Genomic DNA, 21,503 nt, shown 5'->3' with positions numbered 1-21,503 from the left:
AATGGAAGACCTTATTTCATTCATGAAACTTACAGTGGCCTTAGATAGATCAGAGACTAAGTTTGCTAAATTAGAGGTATTTTGTTCAAAGTTCTCTGTCTGTTGTTGAGTGGATGATGGAAAAGGTTTACTATTGTTAAACCTATTTCTTCCACCATTATTAAAGCCTTGTTGAGGCTTTTGTTGATCCTTCCATGAGAGATTTGGGTGATTTCTCCATGAGGGGTTATAGGTGTTTCCATAAGGTTCACCCATGTAATTCACCTCTGCTATTGCAGGGTTCTCAGGATCATAAGCTTCTTCTTCAGAAGATGCCTCTTGAGTACTGTTGGATGCAGCTAGCATTCCATTCAGACTCTGAGAAATCATATTGACTTGCTGAGTCAATATTTTATTCTGAGCCAGTATGGCATTCAGAGTATCAATTTCAAGAACTTCCTTCTTCATAGGCGTCCCATTACTCACAGGATTCCTCTCAGAAGTGTACATGAACTGGTTATTAGCAACCATGTCAATGAGTTCTTGAGCTTCTGCAGGCGTTTTCTTTAGGTGAATGGATCCACCTGTAGAAGTATCCAATGACATCTTAGCTAATTCAGACAGACCATCATAGAATATATCCAGGATGGTCCATTCTGAAAGCATGTCAGAAGGACACTTTTTGGTCAGTCCTTTGTATCTCTCCCAAGCTTCATAGAGGGATTCACCTTCTTTCTGTCTGAAGGTCTGAACATCCACTCTAAGCTTACTCAGCTTTTGAGGAGGAAAGAACGTGGCTAAGAAAGCCTTGACCAACTTATCCCAAGAGTTCAGGCTATCCTTAGGTTGAGAGTCCAACCATACTCTAGCTCTGTCTCTTACAGCAAAAGGGAAAAGCATGAGCCTGTAGACTTCAAGATCTACTTCATTAGTCTTAATAGTATCACATATCTGCAAGAATCCAGTTAAGAACTGAAAAGGATCTTCAGATGGAAGTCCACGAAACTTGCAGTTTTGCTGCATCAGAGAAACTAATTGAGGTTTAAGCTCAAAATTGTTTGCTCCAATGGTGGGGATGGAGATGCTTCTTCTGTGTAAATTGGAATTAGGTGCAGTAAAGTCACCAAGCATCCTCCTTGCATTATTATTATTTTCGGCTGCCATCTCCTCTTCTTGTTCGAAAATTTCTGAAAGGTGCTTGCTGGATTGTTGTAATTTAGCTTCTCTTAGTTTCCTCTTCAGAGTCCTTTCAGGTTCTGGATCTGCATCAACAAGAATGTTCTTGTCCTTGTTCCTGCTCATATGAAAAAGAGGGAACAGAAAAATAATAATAATAATAGGGGCCCTTTTTACCACAGTATAGAGGTCCCTGTGTGAGTAGAAGAAAAGAAGAAGAGAAAATCTGAACTCAGAGAGAGAGAGGGTTCGGATTTTTGGTGAGTGAGGGAGAGATGTTAGTAGATGAATAAAGAAACAGAAGGGGATGAGAGAGAAGGATTTTCGAAAATTATTTTTGAAAAAGAGTTAGTGATTTTCGAAAATAGTTTTTGAAAAAGGTTAGTAATTTTTGAAATTTTAAAATCAAAAATTAAAATAATTAGTTAATTAAAAAGAAATTTTGAAAAAGAGGGAAGATATTTTCGAAAATTAGAGAGAGAGAGAGTTAGTTAGGTAGTTTTGAAAAAGATAAGAAACAAACAAAAAGTTAGTTAGTTAGTTTAAACAAATTTTGAAAAGATAAGAAGATAAGAAGTTAGAAAGGATATTTTAAAATCAAATTTTGAAAAAGATAAGATAAGAAGATATTTTTGAAAAGATATGATTGAAATTAGTTTTGAAAAAGATTTGATTTTTTTTAAAATCACAATTAATGACTTGATTCACAGGAAATCACAAGATATGATTCTAGAACTTAAAGTTTGAATCTTTCTTAACAAGTAAGTAACAAACTTGAAATTTTAGAATCAAAACATTAATTGATGATGTTATTTTCGAAAATTAGGAGATAAAGATAAGAAAAAGATTTTTGAAAAATATTTTTAAAATTTTCGAAAATAACTAAGAAAAATGAAAAAGATTTGATTTTTGAAAAAGATTTTGAAAAAGATAAGATTTTTAAATTGAAAATTTGATTTGACTCATAAAAACAACTAGATTTTAAAATTTTTTGAAAAAGTCAAATCTAATTTTCAAAATTTTAAGAGAGAAAAAAGGGGAAGATATTTTTTGATTTTTTTGAATTTTTATGATGAGAGAGAAAAACATGAAAATAATGCAATGCATGAAAATTTTTTAGATCAAAACAATGAATGCATGCAAGAATGCTATGAATGTCAAGATAAACACGAAGAACACTTTGAAGATCATGATGAACATCAAGAACATATTTTTGAAAAATTTTTAATGCAAAGAAAACAGGCAAGACACCAAACTTAGAAATCTTTCATGTTTAGACACTATGAATGCAAAAATGCACATGAAAAACAAGAAAAGACACAAAACATGAAAACATCAAGATCAAACAAGAAGACTTACCAAGAACAACTTGAAGATCATGAAGAACACTATGAATGCATGAATTTTTCGAAAAATGCAAGATGAATATGCAATTGACACCAAACTTTCAACTTGACTCAAGACTCAAACAAGAAACATGAAATATTTTTTATTTTTATGATTTTATGAATTTTTTTTGTATTATAAAATCATTTTGAAAAAGAAAAATAAGGATTCCAAAATTTTTAATATGAATTCCAGGAATCTTATGCTCCTTAAACTAAAGCTCCAATCAAAGGGTCAGGCATGGCTTAATAGCCAGCCAAACTTTAGTATGTAACTCAGACATGACATGCCTGACATTCCCTATCCAGAAGAATTAGACATGGCTTTACAGCCAGCCAGACTTCAACATACTTCATGAAACACTAGAATTCATTCTTAAAAATTCTGAAGAAAAATATATTTTTGAAAATATTTTTATTTTAAAATTTTTTCGAAAACAAAGGAGAAACTTTTGAAAGATTTTTGAAATTTTTTTTTTGAAAACTTTTTGAAAGTAAGAAGAAAATTACCCAATCTAAGCAACAAGATGAACCGTCAGTTGTCCAAACTCGAACATTCCCCGGCAACGGCGCCAAAAACTTGGTGCACGAAGTTGTGATCTCAGGCAACGGCGCCAGAAACACTGTACGCACGTCTTAATAAATGGTTTTTCATTCACAACTTCGATACAACTAACCAGCAAGTGCACTGGGTCATCCAAGTAATAAACCTTACGTGAGTAAGGGTCGATCCCACGGAGATTGTTGGTATGAAGCAAGCTATGGTCACCTTGTAAATCTCAGTCAGGCAGATATAAAATAGTTATGGAGTTTTCGAACATAAATAATAAATAAGGATAGAAATACTTATGTAAATCATTGGTGAGAATTTCAGATAAGCGCATAGAGATGCTTTCGTTCCTCTGAACCTCTGCTTTCCTGCTGTCTTCATCCAATCAATCCTACTCCTTTCCATGGCTGGCTTTATGTAAGGGCATCACCGTTGTCAATGGCTACATCCCATCCTCTTGTGAAAATGGTCCAAATGCTCTGTCACAGCACGGCTAATCATCTGAGGTTCTCGATCACACTGGAATAGGATTCACCCTCCTTTTGCGTCTGTCACTATGCCCAGCACTCGCGAGTTTGAAGTTTGTCACAGTCATTCAATCCCAGAGTCCTACTCGGAATACCACAGACAAGGTTTAGACTTTCCGGACTCTCATGAATGCCGCCATCAATCTAGCTTATACCACGAAGATTCTGATTAAGAGATCCAAGAGATACTCATTCAATCTAAGGTAGAACGGAAGTGGTTGTCAGGCACGCGTTCATAGGGAATGATGATGATTGTCACGTTCATCACATTCAGGTTGAAGTGCGAATGAATATCTTAGAAGCGGAATAAGTTGAATTGAATAGAAAAACAGTAGTACTTTGCATTAATCTTTGAGGAACAGCAGAGCTCCACACCTTAATCTATGGAGTGTAGAAACTCTACCGTATGAAAATACATAAGTGAAAGGTCCAGGCATGGCCGAATGGCCAGCCCCCAAAACGAGATCACAGGATCAAAAATACAATCCAGGATGTCAAATACAATAGTAAAAAGTCCCATTTATACTAAACTAGTTACTAGGGTTTACAGAAGTAAGTAATTGATGCATAAATCCACTTTCGGGGCCCACTTGGTGTGTGCTTGGGCTGAGATTGAGTGTTACACGTGTAGAGGTCAATCTTGGAGTTGAACGCCAGTTTGTAACGTATTTCTGGCATTCAACTCTGGCTTGTGACGTGTTTCTGGCGTTTAACTCCAGACAGCAGCGTAGAACTGGCGTTCAACGCCCTTTTACATCGTCTAAACTTGGCCAAAGTATGGACTATTATATATTGATGGAAAGCCCTGGATGTGTACTTTCCAACGCAATTGAAAGCGCACCATTTTGAGTTCTATAGCTCCAGAAAATCTACTTTGAGTGCAGGGAGGTCAGAATCCAACAACATCAGCAGTCCTTCTTCTACCTCTGAATCTGATTTTTGCTCAAGTCCCTCAATTTCAGCCAGAAAATACCTGAAATCACAGAAAAACACACAAACTCATAGTAAAGTCCATAAATGTGAATTTAACATAAAAACTAATAAAAACATCCCTAAAAGTAACTAGATCCTACTAAAAACATACTAAAAATAATGCCAAAAAGCGTATAAATTATCCGCTCATCAATTAGTTACTATGAGTTCTCACCCCCGTCGCTTTGAGTTTGGTTCTAATATTGTTGAAAGGAATGGGAGCTATAACAGAAACATGTATCAAGGTCAAAACAATCAAAGATGGAAGGAGCCACAAGGATCTAATCAACCCTTTCGGCAACAACACCTTCCAAGATACCATGGACAATACCATTCTACAATGCATGCCAAGACAATAGATACGGTGGACCTTCTCGTGACAACCAACCTCCATCAGTATAATATGGTCAAGAGCCATTCCGAGGTGCGTACCAAGATGATAGATATGGTGGACCCCCTTGTGGTTACCAACAAGTCCCATCATACGCCTATAACCCACCTCATCAACATAGCTATGAACCACCACACTCACAAGCCACCTACCAACACTCACCGCCATATGACCCTAACCCTTAGCCACCCCAATTCCAATCCAATTACTCCCAAGAACCACCACTTCCATATGCACCATGTCCATATCCATCAACCCGAGAATCACAGGAGCGTCTCAAGGAAACAGTGAATAAATTTCATGCAACCCTTCACCAATTAGATCAGGCGATCAATCGACTAGCTTCTTGACGTTCGGACACTCAAGGAACCCCCATGGCTTCATGTGAGCAATCTAAAAAAAGAACGAAGCATGAAGGAGATACTAGAAACTCCAATGGATAGTACAGAGCATGACTTTGTGCTGGAACAAGTAGAGGAAGCCGAAATTATCGAAGAAGAAGAATTGGTTGAAGACTTAGGAGATGCTGAACCTCCATGGGAATCCAGAATTGTGGAGAATTCCGTCAAGAAATTTGCAACTGATGCTAAGGAGGATAGTGCATAACCCCCAAAGCATGTGTCTTATGAAGAACTGGATGGAACAGCTGAAGAAGCAAGTTCCCTTGGTACTGAAAATCATGAATCAAGTCCTCCTAATAATGAACTTGCACTCGCAAGTAAATTCTTTAAGACTAAAGAATCTTTTCCAAGTGAATACAAAGATGATGCAGAGGTAGACTTTTCCCAACCTCCAATTTATGACTTGAGTGATGAGGAAGATATCGAAGACTTTGATCAAGACGTGGTTGCAGTTGAAGAAGTTTACAAAGAAGTGGAGGAATTCACAGAAGAACACAAGGGAGTAGAGCTTGCAAAACCACTGGAAACACCTATCCCAAGGCCATTACCGCCCAATACAAACTTCAAGTGGGTAAAATCCTTAGCCTTTATCTTTACTTTTCCACTTGAATATGGTTTGCTTGAAATAGATGGCCAGCTTAGAGCTCTATGCGACTTTAAGAGTAAGAGGGAAATGGCTCGCAATCAGAACTGGTATGCAAGATTCAATAAAGCTCCACGCTTCAATTTGAGGTACAAGGATTGGTTTCAAGTTCGATTGAATGGGTATCGGAAGATGTTTGGTCATCTTAGTAAGAATTCAAATCCCGTACTACCCGGCTGGAAAAATGTAGATCAAGACAAAGATGGGTACCAAAGCAAGGTTTGGGATCCTAGAATCTATTCTGACATTCAACACCCCGGGAGCCTGAAAACCTGCTTTGATTTGCTCGAAGGCTTTACATGCCTAGTCTGGGACCCTGGAGGATATTGGAACTGCAAAAGTTGGTGGAGATTTCTGGATGAGTTCAAACACAAGCCACCATGACAATGAGCTCATCAAAAATGTTCAACATAAGATGCTCCATTCTGAAAGCATGTCGGAAGGACACCTTCTGATCAATTTCTTGTATCTTTCCCAAGCTTCATAGAGGGATTCACATTCCTTCTGTCTGAAGGTTCGGACTTCCACTCTAAGCTTGCTCAACTTTTGAGGTGGAAAGAATTTGGCCAAGAAAGCATTGACCAACTTTTCCCAAGAGTTCAGGCTTTCTTTAGGTTGTGAGTCCAACCATGTCCTAGCTCTGTCTCTTACAGCAAAGGGGAAAAGCATAAGTCTGTAAACCTCGGAATTAACCCCATTGGTCTTAACAGTGTCACAGATTAACAAGATTTCAGCTAAAAACTGATGAGGATCTTCTAATGGAAGTCCATGAAACTTGCAATTCTATTGCATTAGAGAAATTAATTGAGGCTTAAGCTCAAAGTTGTTTTCTCCAATTGCAGGAATTGAGATGCTTCTTCCATAGAAGTCAGAAGTTAGTGCAGTAAAGTCACCAAGCACCTTCCTTGAATCTCCACTATTGTTATTGGGTTCGGCCATATCTTCTTCTTTTTTGAAAATTTTTGTTAGGTCCTCTCCAGGGTTTTGTGCTTTAGCTTCTCTTAGCTTCCTCTTCAGAGTCCTTTCAGGTTCAGGATCAGCTTCAACAAGAATGTTCTTATCCTTGTTCCTGCTCATATGAAAAAGAAGAGAACAGAAAAGAATAGGAATCCTCTATGTCACAGTATAGAGATTCCTTTATGTGAGTAGAAGAATAGAAGAAATAGAACGAAGAGGGGAGAAGAAGGAGAATTCGAACACAGAGAGAGGGAGAGGGTTCAAATTATAAGTAGAGGAGAAGTGTTAGTAAATAAATAAAATAAATATAAAGAGATGAGAGAGAGAAGAATTCAAATATTAGTTTAAAATAAAATAAAAATATTTTTATTTTTATTTTAATTATTAGTTAGAATTAGAAATTAAGAAGGAAAATAAAATAAAATTAGAATTTAAAACAATTAGTTAATTAAAAGGAATTTTGAAAAAGGGGTTAGTTATTTTCGAAAATTGGAGAGAGAGAAGTAGTTAGGTGATTTTGAAAAAGATATGATTGAAATAGAAAACTTTTTAAAATCAAACAAAAAGTCAAGTAGTTAATTGAAAAAGATTTGAAAATCAATTTTGAAAAGATAAGAAGTTAGAAAAGGATTTTGAAATTAAATTTTGACTTGACTAATAAGAAACAACCAAATTTTGAAAAGTTTTGACTAAATCAATCTAAAATTTCGAAAATTATGAGCAAAATAAGGAAAAGATATTTTTTTTATTTTTTAATTTTTAATGAGAAGAGAGAAAAACAACTAAATGATGCAAAACATAAGAAATTAAAATCAAAACAACTAATGCATGCAAGAACACTTTGAATGTCAAGATGAACTCCAAGAACACTTTGAAGATCATGATGAACATCAAGAACATATTTTTGAAAATTTTTAAGAAAAAAAAAACATGCAAGACACTAATAATTCAAAAGTGCATATGAAAAACAAGAAAAGACACAAAACAAGAAAATGTAAAGATCAAACAAGGACGCTCATCAAGAACAACTTGAAGATCAAGAAAGAACACATGCATGAATTTTCGAAAATTTTGAGAAAAGTTAAAACATGCAATTGACACCAAACTTAAAATTTGACACAAGACTCAAACAAAAAATACAAAATATTTTTGGTTTTTATGATTTTATTAATTTTTTTGTATTTTTTTTGAAAATATTTTGGATAAAGAAAATAAAGAGATACAAAATTTTTAATAAGAATTACAGGAATCATGCAATGTTAGTCTAAAGCTTTGGTCCAAAAGAATTAGACATGGCCAATGGCCAGTCAAGCTTTAAGTGAAAGCTTCGGTCCAATAGAATTAGACATGGCCAAATAGCCAGCCAAGCTTCAGTATAGCAATACATACAACAACCAAATTGATGGGAACCAAAAGGCTCTTGCAAAGATAAGTGGAAACCTTGGTCCAAAAGTTTAGACATGGCTTAATAGCCAGCCAGGATTCAACATATCTCATGAAACTCTAGAATTCGTTCTTAAAAATTTTCATTGGTGGGAATTTCAGATAAGCGTCTGGAGATGCTTTGTTGCTTCTGAACCTCTGCTTTCCTATTGCCTTCTTCCAACCATGCGTTACTTCCTTCCATGGCAAGCTGTAGGATCCTCTAAGTAAAAATGGTCCTCTACGGTTTCTGTACGACTAATCAACTGTCGGATTTCTCGTATCAGATGAAAAATACCTGGTACAGCTACCGCATGGCTAATCATCTGTCGGTTCCCGCTAGTGTCGGAATAGAATCCATTGATCCTTTTGCACACTGTCACTGCGCCCAACATTCACAGGTTTGAAGCTCGTCACAGTCATCCCTTCCCGGATCCTACTCAGAATGGCTGCCAATAATTCTAGCCTATACCACAAAGATACTAATCTCACAGACTCGGTCCGTGTATTAGATATCCAAGAGAATATACTCCGGCTGTCGTTCAATGACTACGTTGAACATCATATAGACCGCTTTGTGGTTGTCAGGCACGCGATCTTGGCTAAGCAAGCAACAAAGATTGGGTGATTGTCATGGGTCACCTCTTCATTCTGACTTAACTGAATTAAGTACGAGAGTATATCTTGGAGAAGAAGTAGGCGTGAATTGAATACAAAACAGTAGTAATTGCATTAATTCATGAAGAATAGTAGAGCTCCACACCTTAATCTATGGGGTGTAGAAACTCCACCGTTGAAAATACATAAGTGAAAGAGGTCTAGGCATGGCCGTGAGGCCAGCCTCCATGGTCTAAGGACTAAACGTCCAGAGATAAAAACTCTGATACGAATACAATAGTAAAAAGTGCTATTTATACTAAACTAGTAACTTAGGTTTACAGAAAATGAGTAACTAAGTGCAGATAGCGCAGAAATCCACTTCTGGGGCCCACTTGGTGTGTGCTTGGGCTGAGCATTGAAGCTTTTTCGTGCATAGGCTGTTCCTGGAGTTAAACGCCAGCTTGGGTGCCAGTTTGGGCGTTTAACTCCAATTCTGGTGCCAGTTTGGGCGTTTTACGCCAAGATGTTTTAGGCTAGTTTTGGACGCCAGTTTGAGCCATCAAATATCGTGCAAAGTATAGGCTATTATATATTGCTTGAAAGCTCAGGATTTCTACTTTCCAACGCAATTAAGAGCGCGCAAAGTGGGCTTCCGTAGCTCCAGAAAATCAATTTCGAGTGCAGGAGGATCAGAATCCAACAGCATCTGCAGTCCTTTTTTAGCCTCTGAATCAGATTTTTGCTCAGGTCCCTTAATTTCTGCCAGAAAATACCTGAAATCACAGAAAAATACACAAACTCATAGTAAAGTCCAAAAATATGATTTTTGAATAAAAACTAATAAAAATATAATAAAAAATAACTAAAACATACTAAAAACTATGTAAAAACAATGCCAAAAAGGGCATAAATTATCCGCTCATCATGGTGCCTAAGAAGTCTGGGGTCACAGCAGTGAAGAATGAGCATGGGGAGCTCCTAAAAACTAGAGTGCAGAATTCCTGGAGAGTGTGCATTGATTACAGGTGCCTCAACCAGGCTACTCGCAAGGATCACTACCCCCTGCCATTCATTGATCAAATTCTTGATCGCTTGTAAGGTAAATCACACTACTATTTTTAGATGGTTACACTGGCTATTATCAAATTCATATAGCTCTTGAAGATCAGGAGAAAACTACTTTTATATGTCCCTTTGGAACGTATACATACAAGGGGATGCCTTTTGGCTTATGAAATGCACCGGATACTTTCCAAAGATTCATGATGAGTATTTTCTCAGATCTCCTTGAAAACTGTATGGAAGTTTTCATGGATGACTTTAGTGTGTATGATGATTCATTTAACCTTTGCTTGGATAGTTTAGCTAGAGTATTAGACAGGTGTGTTAGTTTAAATTTTGAAAAATGTCACTTTATGGTAAAACAAGGTATTGTTCTAGGACACGTTGTTTCTAATACTGGTATTTTTGTAGATCCAGCAAAGGTAGATGTGATTTCTAGTTTACCTTACCCCTCCTCCTGATGCACGGAAAACTTGTCTCATAACAAATTTCCTTCGGCAAGTGTACCGAATTTGTCGTCAAGTAAAAACTCACAATAGAGTGAGGTCGAATCCCACAGGGATTGATTGATTAAACAACTTTAATTAGAGGAATTTTCTAGTTGAGCGAATCAGAATTTGGGTTGAGAATTGCAGAAAATTAAATGGCGGGAAAGTAAATAACAGAAAAGTAAATGCTAGAAATAAAGAGCTGAATGTAGATGACGGAAAGTAAACTGCAGAATCTTAAATGGGAATGGGATAATTTCTCATAAAAGTAAATGACAGAAATTAAAGAGAATGGGTAAGATCAGAAATGGGGAGTTCATTGGGCTCAGGAGATGTTGCATTCTCCGGATCAATTTCATTTTTATCTCTTCCTCAATCAATACACTCATTGATCTCCTTGGCAATCTTAAGTGATCGAATTACAATTCCTTGTAATTCAATCTCTCAAATCTTGATCAATAGCCAATTCCTTGGTCAATTGCTCATGAGAAGAGATGAAGTATGGTCACTGATTATACCACATGCATTTCCCAAATCAAGTGTTGAGAGGATTATAGTCACATATCCATCCAAACCCAATTTGGTCTAGCATGAGAAAGCATTTCTAACATGATCTCTTCATTCCTCTTTCAAGGTTTAGAAGAGATCCAAGTTTGAATAGCTTCTTTTCCAAGATAACTACCCAATTGGATGAAGATCGAAAGCTTTCAAGTAAAATCAAGAGAAAAGATAGAAGAAGAATAATGAAAACTAGTATTGATCCATCAAATTACAACAGAGCTCCCTAACCCAATGAAAGGGGTTTAGTTGTTCATAGCTCTGGAAAATGAAAACAAAGATGGAGAATACATGATGAAACTAGAAGTGCAGAGAAAGTAAATTACAGAGAGTAATTCTATGCCAAGAGGCTCCCTATATTTTCCAACTCCCAAAATAATTCAAAGCTACTCCTATATATACTACTCTTCTGATCTTCTAGTTGCATCTTTAAGTCTTGGGTATGGGCCTTTGGATCTTGAGTTTGAAGCAGTTATCTTCTTCATTGGGCTTGGCTTTACTTGCAGAGAGAAAGTGTGAAGTGGGCAGAGACTTTAGCTCAGGACGTTAGTGGTGTTAATGTTCAGTGAAAATATGGGTTCGAGAACGTTAGTGACAATCACCTTTTTCACTAACGTTCCTCACCCAAGTAAGAGCCACGTTAACCTCAACGTTAGTGGCACAAACGTTGCTACTAACGTTGCCTCTTTGTCCTTTGCACATGTTATTGGGACTTACCTTTCCCAATAACGTTGAGAAGCCTCCTCCTTCCCTACGTTAGAGTCCATGTTAACTTAGTTAACGTGGCTCCTTAACGTAGGCTTGCCAACCCTCGAGAACGTTAGTGACACTTACCTTTGTCACTAACGTTCCAATGTGGCCCTAGCTCCCACGTTAGAGTCTACGTTAACTAGGTTAACGTGGCCTTTAACGTGGCTGTGCTAGCCATCTCCAACGTTAGTGAAAAGGTGAATGTCACTAACGTTGGCTCATCATCTCTCCTCCTCACGTTAGCTTCCATGTTAACTAAGTTAACATGGGAGTTAACGTGGCTCATTGTGGCTTGTGTGGGCTCCTTCCAACGTTAGTGACAATGTTAGGTGTTGATGAGCGGATATTTTATACGCTTTTTGGGGATAATTTCATATAGTTTTGAGTATGTTTTAGTTAGTTTTTAGTTTATTTCCAGTAGTTTTTAGGAAAAATTCATGTTTCTGGACTATACTATGAGTTGTTTGTTTTTCTGTAATTTCAGGTATTTTTCTGGCTGAAATTGAAGGAGCTGAGCAAAAATCTGATTCAGGCTGAAAAAGGACTGCTGATGCTGTTGGATTCTGACCTCCCTGCACTCAAAGTGGATTTTCTGGAGCTACAGAACTCGAAATGGCGTGCTTCCAAATGCGTTGGAAAGTGGACATCCAGGGCTTTCCAGCAATATATAATAGTCCATACTTTGCACAATAATTGACGACGTAAACTGGCGTTCAACGCCAGCCTTCTGCCCAAATCTGGCGTCCAGCGCCAGAAAAGGATCAAAAACTGGAGTTGAACGCCCAAACTGGCACAAAAACTGGCGTTCAACTCCACAAATGGCCTCTGCACGTGAATTGCTTAAAGTCTCAGCCCCAGCACACACCAAGTGGGCCCCAGCACACCAAGTGGGCCCCAGAAGTGGATCTCTGCATCATCCATCATAGTCCACTCATATTTTGTAACCCTAGGCTACTGGTTTAGTATTTAAACAACTTTTAGAGACTTATTTTGTATCTCATGACATTTTAGATCTAAACTTTGTATTCTCTGACGGCATGAGTCTCTAAACCCCATTGTTGGGGGTGAGGAGCTCTGCTGTGTCTCAATGAATTAATGCAAGTATTTCTGTTTTCCATTCAAACACGCTTGTTCCTATCTAAGATGTTCATTCGCGCTTAACTGTGATGAAGGTGATGATCAGTGACATTCATCACCTTCCTCAAACCATGAACGCGTGCCTGACAACCACCTCCGTTCTATATCCGATTGAGTGAGTATATCTTAGATTCCTTAATCAGAATCTCCGTGGTATAAGCTAGAACTGATGGCGGCATTCATGAGAATCCGGAAAGTCTAAACCTTGTCTGTGGTATTCCGAGTAGGATTCAAGGATTGAATGACTGTGACGAGCTTCAAACTCCTGAAGGCTGGGCGTTAGTGACAGACGCAAAAGGATAGTAAATCCTATTCCAACCGGATCGAGAACCAACCGGTGATTAGCCGTGCTGTGACAGAGCGCGTGAGCGTAGTTTTCACTGGAAGGATGGACGGTAGCCATTGACAACGGTGATCCATCAACACACAGCTTGCCATAGGAGGACGTGCGTGCGTGAATCAGAAGACAGATGAAAGCAGAGATTCAGAGGACAAAGCATCTCCAAAACTCCAACATATTCTCCATCACTGCACAACAAGTAACCTTTAATTTATGCTCTATTGTTTATTCGCAATTCAACTGATAAACATAATTGACTTCCTGACTAAGATTTACAAGATAACCATAGATTGCTTCAAACCAACAATCTCTGTGGGATTCGACCCTTACTCATGTAAGGTATTACTTGGACGACCCAGTGCACTTGCTGGTCATCTGTGCGAAATTGTAAGAGAGTAATGTGTGCGAAATTGTAAGAGAGTAACAATTTTGTGCACCAAGTTTTTGGCGCCGTTGCCGGGGATTGTTCGTGTTTGAACAACTGACGGATTATTTTGTTGCTTAGATTAGGAAAAAAAAAATCTTTCTTTTTGGTTTAGAGTCTTTTATTATTTATCCCTTGTTAAAACACTTTAAATTTATAACTCAGTTAGTTAGAGCATGGTGTTTATGTTCATGATAATTGGCTATCATATTTTTTAAAAACCTTTTTCAAAAATAATTTTTCTATTAAATCCTGTGCCAAACTTTAAGTTTGGTGTTTTCAAAAATAATCTTTCTTAAAATAAGGTCCCATAACTCATTTGGCTAGAACATTAATTTGATTGGGTTAGAATCTTTTATATTCTTTTCAAAACATTCTTTTTCAAAAATATTTTTTCTATTAAATCTTGTGCCAAACTTTAAGTTTGGTGTTTTCTTGTTGATTTCCCTTTGATTTTCGAAAATTTTGGCTTGGTTTTCTAAAAATTTTAAGTTTGGTGTTCTTCCTTCATGTTCTTGTGTTCTTGTGAGTCTTCAAAGTGTTCTTGAGTTTCCTTGTGTCTTGATCTAAAAATTTTTAAGTTTGGTGTTCCTTGGTGTTTTTCCCTCCAAGATTTTCGAAAACAAGGAGCATTAGATCTAAAAATTTTAAATCTTGTACTATCTTATTGTTTTTCTCTCTCCTCACTAAATTCAAAAATATCTTTTCAAAATATCTTTTCTAACTTCCTATCTTTTCAAAATTTGTTTCAACTAACTAACCAACTTTTTGTTTGTTTCTTAACTTTTTCAAAACTACCTAACTAACTCTCTCTCTCAAATTTTCGAAAATATCTCCCCTCTTTTTCAAAAATTTCTGTTTTTCTTAACTAATTATTTTTAAATTTTTTTACAAAAAAAAAAAAAAAGAAAATTTATTTTTAAAATTCAAATTCTTTTTAGTTATTTTATTTTATTTAAGTATTTACTTCTTATAAAATAAAATAAATAAAAAGGTAAATCAGTCCAAGTTATATCCACATATCCATCATGGACATAAGTGGAGATGGACAGTCCAGGAGGACTTTGGGGTCATATTCTAACCCCTCTACTGCTTCATATGGGAGTAGCATCTGCATACCCTCCATTGGAGTTAGTAGTTTTGAGTTGAATCCTCAGCTCATTATCATGGTGCAGCAAAGTTGTCAGTATTCCGGTCTTCCACAGGAAGAACCTACAGAGTTTCTAGCACAATTTTTACAAATTGCTGACACAGTACATGATAAGGAAATAGATCAGGATGTCTACAGACTGTTTCCATTTGCTGTAAAAGATCAAGCTAAAAGGTGGTTAAATAACCAACCTAAGGCCAGCATAAGAACATGGAAACAGCTGATAGAAAAATTCCTGAATCAATATTTCCCTCCAAAAAGGATGACGCAGCTAAGGCTGGACATCCAAGGCTTTAAACAAGGAGATAATGAATCTCTTTATGATGCCTGGGAGAGATACAGAGAGATGCTACGAAAATGCCCCTCTGAAATGTTTTCAGAGTGGGTTCAGTTAGACATCTTCTACTATGGGCTTGCAGAAGGAGCTCAGATGTCTTTAGATTACTCAGCTGGTGGATCTATCCATATGAGAAAGACAATTGAAGAAGCTCAAGAGCTCATTGATACAGTTGCCAGGAATCAGCATCTGTATCTAAGCAGCAACCCTTCCATGAATGAAGAGGTTAAAACAGTAACTGCTGAATTCAGTACTGTAAAACAAGCTGCTGAATTCAATCATCAATTAGATTTTCTAACAAAGCAGCTAGCTGAATTCAAAGACAGGTTACAGGAGACAAGGATAGCTAATATACATATGGAAGAACAGTTTAAGCAAACAAAGCAGCAGCTATCAAAGCAAATAGCAGAAGAATGCCAAGCAGTTCAATTAAGAAGTGGGAAAACATTAAATACCTCACCTCAAGGCATCAAAAATTCAAGAAATGAGCGACCCACCAAAGATTCCCCTGAGGACAGTAAGAGCCCAGGGAAAAATAATTCTGGCACTAAAACGCCAGAAAATGGGTGGAAGGCTGGCGCTGAACGCCCAGACCATGCCCAAAACTGGCGTTCAGCGCCAGAAACAAGGCAGGATTGGCGTTCAACGCCAGAAATGGGCAAGAATCTGGCGTTGAACGCCCAACAGGGGCACATTTCTGGCGTTCAGGCGCCAGGAACAGACAGTGAGTTGGCGTCTAACGTCACTCCAGCTTCTAACTCTGGTACGCAATTGCCAGAGAGGGATCAGACTCACATAAGTGCTGATAACAACCCCTCTAAAAAGGCTTCTTTAACCACTAAGGTTGAGGAATACAAAGCCAAGATACCTTATCCTCAAAAACTTCGGAAAGAGGAGCAGGATAAGCAATTTGCTCGCTTTGCAGATTATCTAAGGACTCTTGAAATAAAGATTCCATTTGCAGAGGCACTTGAGCAAATACCTTCTTATGCCAAGTTCATGAAAGAGATCTTGAGTCATAAAAAGGAGTGGAGAGAAACAGAAAGAGTTCTCCTCACTGAAGAATGCAGTGCAGTCATTCTGAAAAGCTTTCCTGAAAAGCTTAAAGACCCTGGGAGTTTTCTGATACCATGCATATTAGAAGGTGATTGCACCAAGACAGCTTTATGTGATCTTGGGGCAAGCATCAACCTAATACCTGCATCCACAATCAGGAAGCTTGGCTTAACTGAGGAAGTTAAACCAACCCGGATATGTCTCCAACTTGCTGATGGTTCCACTAAATACCCATCAGGCGTGATTGAGGACATGATTGTCAGAGTTGGGCCATTCGCCTTTCCCACTGACTTTGTTGTGCTGGAAATGGAGGAGCACAAGAGTGCTACTCTCATTCTAGGAAGACCCTTCCTAGCAACTGGACGATCCCTCATTGACGTCCAGCAGGGGGAAATAACCCTGAGAGTCAACGATGACGAGTTCAAGTTGAACGCTGTCAAAGCCATGCAGCATCCAGACACATCAACAGACTGCATGAAAGTTGACCTTATTGACTCTTTGGTAGAAGAGATCAACATGGCTGAGAGTCTCGAATCAGAGTTGGAAAACATCTTTAAAGATGTTCAGCCTGATTTGGAGGATTCAGGGGACATGAAAGAGCCTTTGAACTTTCTTCTGAAAGAGGAAAAACCTCCTAAACCAGAGCTCAAGCCACTGCCACCATCCTTAAAATATGCATTTCTAGGAGAAGGTGACACTTTTCCAGTGATCATAAGCTCTGCTTTAAATTCACAGGAAGAGGAAGCACTTATTCAAGTGCTAAGGACACACAAGACAGCTCTTGGGTGGTCCATAGGTGATCTTAAGGGCATAAGCCCAGCTAGATGCATGCACAAAATCCTATTGGAGGATAATGCCAAACCAGTGGTTCAACCACAGAGGCGGCTAAATCCAGCCATGAAGGAAGTGGTGCAGAAAGAGGTCACCAAATTACTAGAGGCTGGGATTATTTATCCCATTTCTGATAGCCCCTGGGTGAGCCCTGTTCAAGTCGTCCCAAAAAAGGGAGGCATGACAGTGATTCATAATGAAAAAAATGAACTGGTTCCTACAAGAACAGTTACAGGGTGGCGCATGTGTATTGACTACAGAAGGCTCAATACAGCCACCAGAAAGGATCATTTTCCTTTACCATTCATAGACCAGATGCTAGAGAGACTAGCAGGTCATGATTATTACTGCTTTTTGGATGGCTACTCAGGCTATAACCAGATTGCAGTAGATCCCCAGGATCAAGAGAAAACAGCATTCACATGTCCATCCGGAGTGTTTGCTTACAGAAGGATGCCCTTTGGGCTATGCAATGCACCTGCAACCTTCCAGAGATGCATGCTCTCTATTTTCTCTGATATGGTGGAAAAATTTCTGGAAGTCTTCATGGATGACTTCTCAGTATATGGAGACTCATTCAGCTCCTGTCTTGATCACCTGAAACTTGTTCTGAAAAGATGCCAAGAAACCAACCTAGTTTTAAACTGGGAAAAGTGTCACTTCATGGTGACTGAAGGAATTGTTCTTGGGCATAAGATCTCAAACAAGGGAATAGAGGTGGATCAAGCAAAAATAGAGGTAATTGAAAAATTACCACCACCTGCCAATGTTAAGGCAATAAGAAGCTTTCTGGGGCATGCAGGATTCTATAGGAGGTTTATAAAGGATTTTTCAAAAATCACAAAACCTCTAAGCAATCTGTTAGCTGCTGACACGCCATTTGTGTTTGACACAGCATGCCTGCAGGCGTTTGAAACGCTGAAAGCTAAGCTGGTCACAGCACCAGTCATTTCTGCACCAGACTGGACATTGCCATTTGAGTTAATGTGTGATGCCAGTAATCATGCCATTGGTGCAGTATTGGGACAGAGGCATGACAAACTTCTGCATGTCATTTATTATGCCAGTCGCGTTCTAAATGATGCCCAGAAAAATTACACAATCACAGAAAAAGAACTACTTGCAGTGGTTTACGCCATTGACAAGTTCAGATCCTACTTAGTAGGATCAAAGGTGATTGTGTACACTGACCATGCTGCTCTTAAGTATCTACTCACAAAGCAGGATTCAAAACCCAGACTCATCAGATGGGTATTGCTTCTGCAAGAGTTTGATATAGAAATAAGAGACAGAAAAGGGACAGAGAACCAAGTAGCTGATCATCTGTCCCGAATAGAGCCAGTGGAAGGGACGTCCCTCCCCTTCCTTGAGATCTCTGAGACATTCCCTGATGAGCATCTATTTGCCATTCAGGAAGCACCATGGTTTGCCGATATTGCAAACTATAAAGCTGCAAGGTTCATACCCAAGGAGTACAATAGAATACAAAAAAAGAAACTAATTACTGATGCAAAGTACTACTTGTGGGATGAGCCCTATCTCTTTAAGAGATGTGCAGACGGAATTATCCGTAGGTGTGTCCCCAGAGAGGAAGCACAGAGAATCCTATGGCAATGCCATGGATCTCAATATGGAGGCCATTTCGGAGGTGAGCGAACAGCCACCAAGGTTCTCCAATGTGGCTTCTATTGGCCCACACTCTATAAAGATTCCCGAGAGTTTGTACGTAATTGTGACAGTTGCCAAAGAGCTGGTAATCTGCCTCATGGGTACGCCATGCCTCAACAAGGAATCTTGGAAATAGAGTTGTTTGATGTATGGGGAATTGACTTCATGGGACCTTTCCCACCATCATACTCAAACACTTATATTCTGGTGGCAGTTGACTATGTATCAAAATGGGTTGAGGCTATTGCCACACCCACCAATGATACTAAAACAGTGCTGAAGTTCCTCCAGAAACATATCTTTAGCAGGTTTGGTGTCCCTAGAGTATTAATCAGTGATGGGGGCACTCACTTCTGCAATAAACAGCTTTACTCTGCCATGGTTCGGTATGGAATTCGCCACAAAGTGGCCACTCCATATCATCCACAAACCAACGGGCAAGCTGAAGTCTCTAACAGAGAATTAAAGAGAATCCTGGAACGGACAATAAATACCCGTAGAAAGGATTGGGCAAGGAGCTTGGATGATGCTCTGTGGGCTTACAGAACAGCATTCAAGACCCCTATAGGGACCTCTCCATACCAACTCGTGTATGGTAAGGCATGCCACTTGCCCGTGGAACTGGAACATAAGGGCTATTGGGCAACCAGATTCCTAAACTTAGATGCCAAATTAGCAGGAGAAAAACGATTGCTCCAGCTAAATGAGCTAGAGGAATTCAGATTCACAGCTTTCGAAAATGCCAAGCTTTATAAAGAAAAATAAAAAAAATGGCATGACAGAAAGCTGTCATCTAGAATCTTTGAACCAGGACAGAAGGTCCTGTTGTTTAACTCTAGACTCAGGCTATTCCCCAGGAAACTGAAATCCCGGTGGAGGGGACCATACGTGATTACAAGTATGTCACCATATGGTTATGTGGAGCTTCAAGATATTGATTCTGATAAGAAGTTCATTGTCAATGGACAGAGAATCAAGCATTATCTTGAAGGCAACACTGAGCAAGAATGCTCAAGGCTGAAGCTAGATTAAAAGCTCAGCAAGGTCCAGCTAAAGACAATAAAGAAGCGCTTGCTGGGAGGCAACCCAGCCATGGGGCAACAATCCTCCAAGCATTTTGCCCTATTTCTATCTTTATATTTTATATATAGTTCATTGACAACAAGGTAAATAATCATTTACAGAAGACCTCGGCACACAAAACAGAGTAAAAGAGCTCAATCTCAAGAAAACGCCAGTAAAGGGGCATTTTGGGCGTTCAGCGCCCAAAATGGGCATCCACTGGGCGCTGAACGCCAGTAATGGCAGCATTTGGGCGTTCAGCGCCAGGAATGGCCACCCACTGGGCGTTGAACGCCAGTAATGGTAGCAACTGGGCGCTGAACGCCCAGGAGATCAGCATTTGGGCGCTGAACGCCCAAAACAGGCAGTGTTTGGGCGTTCAAACGCCAGGAGGACAGGGAGGAGCCATTTCCAGTGATTCCACACGAATTTCCAATTTAATTTTAAATTTGAATGCTTCAATGCATGATTTTTACATGAACATATCAAGAACCCTGATTTCTAAAAACCTTAATTTCTAAAAATCCATCTTTCCAAATTCAATCCAACTCTTTTCAAAATCTTTTCTGAAAATCTATCTTTTTCAAAATCTATCTTTTTCACTCAAAAATATTTTCAACTAATCCATATCTTTTTCAATATCTTTTTCATATTATCTCTTTCAAAATCCAGAATTATCTTTTTCAAAAATCTATCCTATCGTTTCAAAATTAAACTATATCTTCTATCTTATCTTTTTCACCTCAATCTTTTTATCTTATCTCCTCCAATTTTTTGAAAATCCAACCCCCCTTTAAATTGGGTTCGGCCTCCCCCTTCCTTCATCAACAAGTGCTACTCAATCTCCTTCTATCCCTCTCCTTTCTTTTCTTTTGCTTGAGGACAAGCAAACCTCTAAGTTTGGTGTGTTTTTCCGAAATCACTAAGATCATGGCTCCCAATGGGAAACAATACACTCCTAGAGACAAGAAAGAGAGCGTTCCAAGACCACTTTGGAATCAAGGGAAGTTCTTATCTAAAGAACATTCAGACCATTATCTTAAAGTAATGGGTCTGAGATCAGTGATCCCGGAAGTTAGATTCGATCTGAAAGAAGATGAATATCCAGAGATCCAGGAGCAAATTCGAATCAGGAACTGGGAAGTCCTAGCTAATCCTGAAACGAAAGTAGGAAGGAACATGGTCCAGGAGTTCTATGCTAATATGTGGCAGACTGACAAGCAAAGACTATCTGGAACAGCCTGCTACGAATTTCGGACCATGGTCAGGGGAAAAATTGTTCATACCACCCCTGACAAGATCAGAGAGATACTAAAGCTACCTCAGCTAAAGGATGATCCAGACTCCTTCAACAGGAGGATGATGAGAGCAGACATTGGCCTGGATAAAATTGGGGAGGACATCTGTATTCCTGGAGCCAGGTGGACCACCAACACAAAGGGCGTCCCAAATCAACTCAAAAGGGAGGATCTCAAACCAGTTGCCAGAGGATGGCTGGACTTCATTGGGCGTTCTCTGTGGCCCACCAGCAACCGTTCTGAAGTCACAGTTAAAAGAGCAGTGATGATTCATTGCATCATGATGGGAAAGGAAGTGGAGGTTCATCAGCTGATTTCAACAGAGTTCTATAAGATTGC

The 21,503-nt window shown here is 38.8% G+C and overlaps 1 non-coding gene across 1 annotated transcript; it reads left to right on the top strand.

Annotated features, from left to right (window-relative positions):
- Nucleotides 1-639: 639 nt before the first annotated feature.
- On the top strand, nt 640-747 carry LOC112725980 (small nucleolar RNA R71). Its single transcript, XR_003165055.1, has one exon. It is a non-coding gene; the product is annotated as a small nucleolar RNA R71 (small nucleolar RNA).
- The last annotated feature ends 20,756 nt before the right edge of the window (nt 748-21,503 follow it).

The sequence above is a fragment of the Arachis hypogaea genome, chromosome 11 (genome assembly GCF_003086295.3).
Source record: "Arachis hypogaea cultivar Tifrunner chromosome 11, arahy.Tifrunner.gnm2.J5K5, whole genome shotgun sequence".
NCBI classification, from domain to species: domain Eukaryota; kingdom Viridiplantae; phylum Streptophyta; class Magnoliopsida; order Fabales; family Fabaceae; genus Arachis; species Arachis hypogaea.
The sequence above is the reverse complement of the archived record's forward strand: the minus strand, read 5'-3'. Positions and strand labels throughout refer to the sequence as shown.